Source organism: Octodon degus, unplaced genomic scaffold, assembly GCF_000260255.1.
Source record: "Octodon degus isolate 3935 unplaced genomic scaffold, OctDeg1.0 scaffold00063, whole genome shotgun sequence".
Taxonomy (NCBI): Eukaryota; Metazoa; Chordata; class Mammalia; order Rodentia; family Octodontidae; genus Octodon; species Octodon degus.
This window is the reverse complement of record NW_004524639.1, coordinates 4,584,070-4,591,043: the sequence shown is the minus strand read 5'-3', so window position 1 is coordinate 4,591,043 and position 6,974 is coordinate 4,584,070. Positions and strand designations below refer to the sequence as shown.

Sequence of the window (6,974 nt, the reverse complement as noted above, 5' to 3'; positions counted from 1 at the left end):
TAATTTTTTTTTGTTAATTCTTCCAGGAAGATACCAAGAAGATGAATACCTGGGTCAAATGGAACCTCTAGTTTCAGTTTTCTGAGGAATCTCCACACTGATTTCCACAGTAGGTGCACTAGTCTACATTCTCACCAACAGCGGAGAAGCATTCCTTTTCCCCCACAACCCCAGCAGCATTTGTTCCTGGGTGATTTGTTGATAGCAGCCATTCTTTCAGGAGTGATAGGGAATCTCAGCATTATGCTAAGTTGCATCTCTCACAATACCAGTGATGTGGAACTTTTTTCATATATTTATTGTTTTTAACTTCCACAAAGTGAGGCAGGATGGTGGCTTAAGCCTTTAAAGGTGTCCTAGTACCTAGATTTCTTTGCAAAGCATGGAAGCCTGAGGCTTAGTCCCTGATCCCACAAGACAGTTTGATCTGAAGAGGAAACATTGGAGCTAGAATAATGCATGAACAAGAGTAGATCAGGTGGAAATTTAGTTGAGAAGCTGTCTTATAAGGATTGGTAGCTTAGATCTTTTTCCCTTCCTTCCTTCTTTCCTACCTCTCTCCCTTTCTTCCCTTGCTTCCTCTACTTCTCTTTCTCCCCTATTGATGGGGATGAAACAAAGGGCTTGCACACTAGAACTAGCTTTGGTATTCAATGGAAACCAAATGGAAGATCCTTAGACTGGGTCAACTTTCCTCAAGTCCATCCAAGTGAGATGAGCCATGTTCCCAGGTATTTTTCTGTCTTTTGTACTTTTTTTTCAAACGTGGTGGGGGGAAGGTCAAGCAACACTGCAGCTGGAGGCAATAGTGGAGCAATCCTAGCCCAAGCAAATGGCTTCATGAATGGTTTCCTGAGACAAGAACCATGAAAGACCCAGCAGTTGAAGAAGGCAGGGCCTGTAGGGGCTCAGAAACCCAGACCCAGGCGTAGCTTGCCAACCAGTTCTCTGAGCCCAGCCAACAGACAAGTGCAAGCGCAGCCTGAACGGCTTGAAGCTAGGGAGTGAGGGACCAGGCCCGAGTATGCAGCTGCCACATGGAAGCCACATAGCCCTGCTGTTCTCACGTAGCTAAAATGAGGAACCTGCATCCTAACAGCTCAGTGACATCTTGTAAGGGCCTGAAAACTCGCCGCAAGGTGCAGAAATAGGAAAGAAGTGTTACCAAGAGCCTGCATTTGTCCAGAGCAGATTGCTCTGTCCAGTCCATACTTAGAGGAACCAAGGGTCCTCCCCACGACTTCCTGGGATGCCAGCTCCTGGAAAATACTGACCCATTTCTGGCCCTTTAACATCCAGATTCTATACTGAGCGCCAACGGCCAGGTCTTTCCTTAAGTTTTCAGGGAAGGCAAGGAGACCCAGCTTGGAGTCCGAGGCTCCTCCACGTCGCCACAGGCCTGACATTCCCTGATGATTGGCCTGGATTTATGAGACGGGAACTATCATGGCGCCCAGTGTGCTGAAACTATTTCCGCACGATGGCAGTAGTGCTCCGCGTAGGAACACTCGGTCTGGCCGCCAGGCTCTTCTCCCGCCCTTTCTGTCTGAAAAAAAAAAAAAAAATCCACCGGTAACTTGGTCACCTTGAATTTTGCCCAGCAGGAAGGAAATTGCTCGCTAGACTGCCATTTTCTTTTGTTTGCTATTTGAAATAAACTGAGGTCTAAACTGTAGCCCTCATCAGGAATTTTGTTTTCTCAGACAGTAAATTTTCACCCTTCATTGTTTATGCCATTGCTCTTCACTTAAATTTACATCTCAAATATTATCTTAGGGTCATTAAGTTGTATGCTTTGGGAATATGTTGCAAGGACAGAGGCCTGAAAGTAAGAAGACAATTCTGAATAATTAAGAGCAGGAAGGACCTGGGAGATAGCTCAAGGACTTAAGCCCCTGCCTAGTAAGTGCAAGGTCCTGAGTTTGATCCCTGGAAAGAGCAAGAGTAGGGTATTTGTAAGCACCAAGCTACACATTACTTGCCTTATTATTGTTAATGAGAAAGTCATTCTGGGACTTGTTAAAATGGTAAAGGAGATTTTATTCAAGGTTACTGCAATTAACCCTTTGCAATAGGGGTGAAAGACATCCAGGTTATCTCTGAACATACAGACATCTGGGGATTTATAATCAACGAGCAGAGTGAGAAAGGTCAGTGCAGGGTTTTATTACTAATACAAGACTTCAAGTTTAGAGGTATAGAATCTTCCTAAACTGCTAAGAAGATTGTGGTTTTAACTGGCCCAGGCCAAGCAAAACTTGGGCCCCAAGATGAGTCTCATCAAAATGAGGCCTCAGCAGAGTAAAGTCTGGTGAAAGAGATTGCCATTATTCTGGCTCTCAGGGAGCTATTCACATGGGAGGTGTTCCTTTGCTTGGATTCCTACCAGGGACCTCTGATCCATGCAAATCATACAATGCCTCACTTTGGGCACTACATTTTTACAGCTCAAAAGAGGAATAATTCTCAATGCGTAGTTCCACAGACCTTGTGCCATGGTTCATCCTTTAAGATGGAAACATAAACATTTGGTCATGTTACCAGTTTTATGCCCTCTATTAATAATTGTTTTTGATAGAAATTTCAGCTGTTCAGAAGGATCACAAGTTGGAGGCTACCCTTGGCTAGAGCTGGGAGGGGGTAGTAGCTCAGTGGTAGAATGTTCCAGAGTTCATTCTCCCACACCATCAAAGAAAAAAAAGGTCTCTTTCATTTCCTTCATTTATTTTAATTGTATTTCTTCTCTTTTGAGACGATATTGTTGTTTATAATTTCTTCAGAAAACATGGAACTATTTCATTGAACTAAATGAGAAATATTACCTTACAGGTTAGTCACATTTAAAGTGCTACAATAGGTGCCAGGGAGATGGCTCAGTAGAATAAGCGCTTCCCTGGCAAGTGCAAGGGCCTGAGTTCAATCCCCTTTTCCGGGGGGAGGGGGAGACAAAAAACTGCTACGATAGATTGGAGCTATTTCCTTTCTTAAAAAAAATTGCCTATGACTGGCTATAATATTGGACTACTTCCTCAACCCCTTCTACTCAAAATAAAATATAAAATATAACATTCTCCTTAAAGTATCAAGAAAGTCACAAAAGATAAATTACCAGTGGAGAAACTTCTGGAAACAGAGTTAAGAAGAGCACCCAGCCCTTCACAGACAGGAAAGAACATAAGATAAGAAAAGGCCTGAAGGGATCCTGTAAGATTTTCCCCCAAAGCAAGCACACACACCATATGGTTCTAAGTTGCTTCTGTGACCCTAAAACAAAAGTTATTGCAGTCTTATTTTTAAATCTTTTAGAAAAGAAATGAAATAGAATAACTTCTAAATATACTCTGAACAGTTTTTATAACATTGGTAGCCAAATCAAATGTAGAATGTCACTGAAAAGAAAATTAGAAACCAATTTCATTGAGAAAGATGAATATAAAATTGTGTAATATTAGCAAATTAAGAATTATGCAAAGAAAATAAACTAACATGGAGTCTGAGTGCAGAGAAGATTAACCTTGCCAAAGAATTACATATCACTCACCATTTTTCCCAAAAAAGGAGAAAAATGAGACTGTGTAGTGCCACCTTGGAATCCTGAGGTATTCAGAGGGTTGAGGCAGGAAGATGTAAATTTTGAAGCCAATTTGGGCAACTTAGGAAGATTCTTCTAAAATTAAAAATTTTAAAATGGCTGAGGATATAGTTCAGTGGTAGAGCTATTGCCGTCAATGAAAGATCGTTGCTTATCTCAAAACTAGAATTATAACTTATAGTGAACACCCTTCAAATTTTGACCTGGGAAGTTACACTTTACAGTAGAGCAAGTAACTATGCAACTTCGACAAGATTGAGTAGGGTACACAACTTACATTCTCTGTTGCCCAATTATTTTCAAATGTACTGTTTCTGTATTCATATGAAGCATTACTGCTTGTGCAGAAACTGAAACATGAATGAGGCACAAAAACATAAAGAAAAGAATCTTATAAAGTTTTTGCCTATTAGTTCAAAAGCTATGTAAAGTTAAAAGTTCCTCAATGAAAATAATTAAATATGAGTATCTTGAACATCAGGTTCAAACAAGTGAAATATTTACCAACAGGCTCTCCATCTGGAAAGATATTTGAAAGGAATATTACTTCTGTTTTTTTCTTAACTATGTGAGCCAGAAAATGGGGAAGACCCCAAGAGCCTGTACAAGCAGATAAGTTGAGGACCGTAAGGTCAGTACCTCCAGAGAGCCTCATCCATGTTTCCAGCTTCCACCAATTTCTTTTCCTCATGCGTAGATCCCTGAGACTTGAGTCCTGTATTAAAAGACGTGAAAATCTACAGCTCTAATGTTCACTGAAGAGACTATCAGCAGAGCCAGTCTACTGCTCATGGCATCTTTCTTTCTTTCTTTCTTTCTTTCTTTCTTTCTTTCTTTCTTTCTTTCTTTCTTTCCTTTCTTTCTTTCTTTCTTTCTTTCTTTCTTTCTTTATTTCTTTCTTTCTTTCTTTCTTTCTTTTTTCCTTCCTTCCTTCCCTCCCCCTCCCTCTTCCCTCCTTCCTTCGTTCCTTCTGTCTTTCAAGACAAGGTCTCACTATATGTATTTCATGCTTACCTTGAATGTACTATATAGCCCAGGCTGGCCCCAAACTCCAGGCAATCCTCCTGCCTCAGTCTCTCAGGTTCTGGGATAACATCTGTGCACACCCATACCCAGCCCAGGACATGGCATGATTGAAAAGATGCCTGAGAGGTTGGAGTCTTTCATTATTTATGGAATCAAAAGCAAAAGAGAGAGTGTAAGAAAAAAAATTAATTGGTTTGGTTTGGCTCTGTTTTTTTCTGATGTAATAAAGGGTAAGAGAAGAAGCCAAGGGCAAGGGCCCACTGGCTTTCCTGGAACCCTACTACCCTCACAAGGAAGAAAGTCATCAAAAGCCACATGGAAAGCTCAGAATTCAAATGTGTAATGGGGCCTGACTCCATGCTAGGCCTGACCTTCTAAGAACTCAGGACAAAGGAAGAATCCCAGTGAAGAACCTGGTCAGTAAGGAGCCAGCACTGGTACAGCGCTCTGGTTTCCCCTCACTGGGAAAGTGACACCAGGAGGCCATGGAGATCCTGTGCAGAGCCTCTGGACCTCTGTTTCTGTCCCTGCCCTTTGGATAATGAAGCAACAGAGATGGTATGAGGTGTCCTTACACTTTAGAGGTTGAGTTCTTGTATCTGCAACATTAAAAAGACAGAGCATGAACCAGATGCGGTGGCACACGTCTATAATCCCAGCACTTAGGAGTCTAAGGCAAAAGAATCAAAGCAAGTTCAAGACCAGCCTGAACTTTACAGTGAATTCAAGGGCAGCCTGAACTACCTAGCAAAACCAAGCCATAAAATCAAAACAACTCAGGAACAGGAGAAGCTCCTGGGACAGCTGTAGCAAGTTCAAGCAGACAAGGAGCAAAGTGAGGCTGAGCTACAGGTGGCAAAACGGGAGAACTGTCAATTACATTTGGAGCTGCGGGAGGCCAAGGGCCAGCAAGAGGACCACAGTTTTCTGGCCCAGCCACAGAAGGACGAGGTGGCTCAGATGAAGGACAGCCTAGGCCGGGTCCAAAGGCGAGTGTCTGAGCTGGAGTCCCTGAAGGAAAAACACTGAGGGACCCAGGAGCTTGCAGGCTTAAGCCAGCGAAAGCCACCCTTCCTGGGGAGGAGCTGGCCAGTGTGGCAGGAGCCAGAGATCACACGCTAGCTGAGCTCTACCACAGGTGCCCGGAAATGGCAGAGGTTAATGGCAGGAAGGCAGAAAAACAAGCATAGAGCAAGGAATGGGCTGGGCTGCTGCAGAGTATGGATGCAGAGAAGGGCAAGATTCTGAAGCTAAGTGCAGAAGGAGAGGACCCAGAACAAAGTATTCAAGACAGAACTGGCCCAGGAAAGATTCCAGCTTGGTACCACTGTCAGAGAGTAAGCGGGAGCTGACAGAGCTGTGGGCAGCCTTGTGCGTGTTCCAGAAGGCAAAGTAGCAGTTACAGGCTAAGAAGCAGGAACTGGGACAGTACTTGGGGAAGCTGGAGGCCCGCTTGGAGAAAGTGGCAGGTAAGAAGTGGGATGAGGATGCCACCACACAAGACTAGGCCGCTGCAGGCCTGAGCTGCCCGATAGCTCTGACAGACTCGAAAGAGAAGTCTGCAGAAGACGTGAGACTCCAGCACTATGGCCTGTGTGAGCGTGGAGACCCAGATTCCTCTCTCCCTGATCCTGAGAGGCCTCTCCTCTCCTTGTCATTGGCCAGCTAGCTCCCATTGCTTCCCGCCTCTCAGGGCCAGCTGAACAGCAGCTCTGACTTGGAGACTGAGGCTGAGAAATCAGTTTTGATGGCAGCTGTGCTGAGCAAGGGTGAGGAGGCCAGTTTGTTGCTTCCTGAACTAGGCACTGCCTTCTATGACATGGCCAGTGGCTTTGCCATGGATTCTCTGTCTGAGGCTGGCACTGGGAGCACTGCCACCCCACCGTGGAAGGAATGTCCTATCTGTAAGGAGCGCTTTCCTGCTGAGAGCAACAAGGATGCCCTGGAGGACCACGTGGATAGACACTTCTTTTTCAACACCCAGGACTCCTTCACCTTTGAGTGATGTCATCCCTCGTAGCACATGTGTGAACACGCATGTGCACATGCACACACACACAGGTGTCTCTTTTGCCATCCAATGGGCTCCATGATACCCTGATTGACAAAAAGCACTCCTGTGTGCCCTTGTTCCATCCTAGCTTGCTAACTTTATCCTCTCCTACCTGGCTTTTTTTTTTTTAATTTTATTTATTTATTTGTGTGGGGGGGGGCAGCTCAGCCCACCAGGGGGCAGGGCTGGCTGGCATGTGGTGCTGGGGATTGAACCGCGGTCCCTGTGCTTTGCTAAGCTTGTTCTAAGTAGGTGCTTTAGACCACTGAGCCATCTCACCAGCCCCTCCTACCTGGCTTTTTG

General features: G+C 44.4%; 1 pseudogene; it reads left to right on the top strand.

Moving 5' to 3' along the window:
* Positions 1-1,446: 1,446 nt before the first annotated feature.
* Positions 1,447-6,623, top strand: LOC101578391 (annotated as a pseudogene).
* Positions 6,624-6,974: the final 351 nt, after the last annotated feature.